Source organism: Delphinapterus leucas, chromosome 1 (assembly GCF_059928025.1).
Source record: "Delphinapterus leucas isolate spDelLeu-1000000601 "Yukka" chromosome 1, BTC_Dleu_Yukka2, whole genome shotgun sequence".
Classification (NCBI taxonomy): Eukaryota; Metazoa; Chordata; class Mammalia; order Artiodactyla; family Monodontidae; genus Delphinapterus; species Delphinapterus leucas.
Genome location: NC_143129.1, coordinates 113713466 through 113713981, shown reverse-complemented (window position 1 = coordinate 113713981; position 516 = coordinate 113713466).

The following is a 516-nucleotide window of genomic DNA, read 5'->3' as shown; positions in this document are numbered from 1 at the left end:
TTTTTATCTTTTCTTTGATCCGAGTTACTTATGTATGTTTTCTAATTTACAAATAAAGTTTCCTTTTTTAAAATTCTTGTTACTATTTTCTAGTTTATTTCATTAGAGTTGCAGAATGTAGACTGTATACTTGTCCTTTATAGAATTTGTCAAAGTTTAATTTTTGTTCTTTTACATGATTAACTTCTAAAAACATTCTACATATTTTTAAGTCATGTACTCATGGAAGGGCATAAACTTTAAACTATAACAATCATATTACTTAAAAATTACTAGTTAAATATAATTTATATTAGGCCTACTGATTTATCAAAGAAGGAAAAGTTTCAAGGTTTCAGTTGTGTATCTGCCTATTTCTCCCACTATATCTGAGAGCTGTGTGATTTATACACTTTAATTCCAGTTACTAGGTACAAAACGGCTCCTACCTATTATACCTTTGTTGTGAAGTCTATCTTTTTTTACTCTAAATTTACATTCTTTGTTTTTTCTAGTTCCTTTTGTCTACTTTTTGTG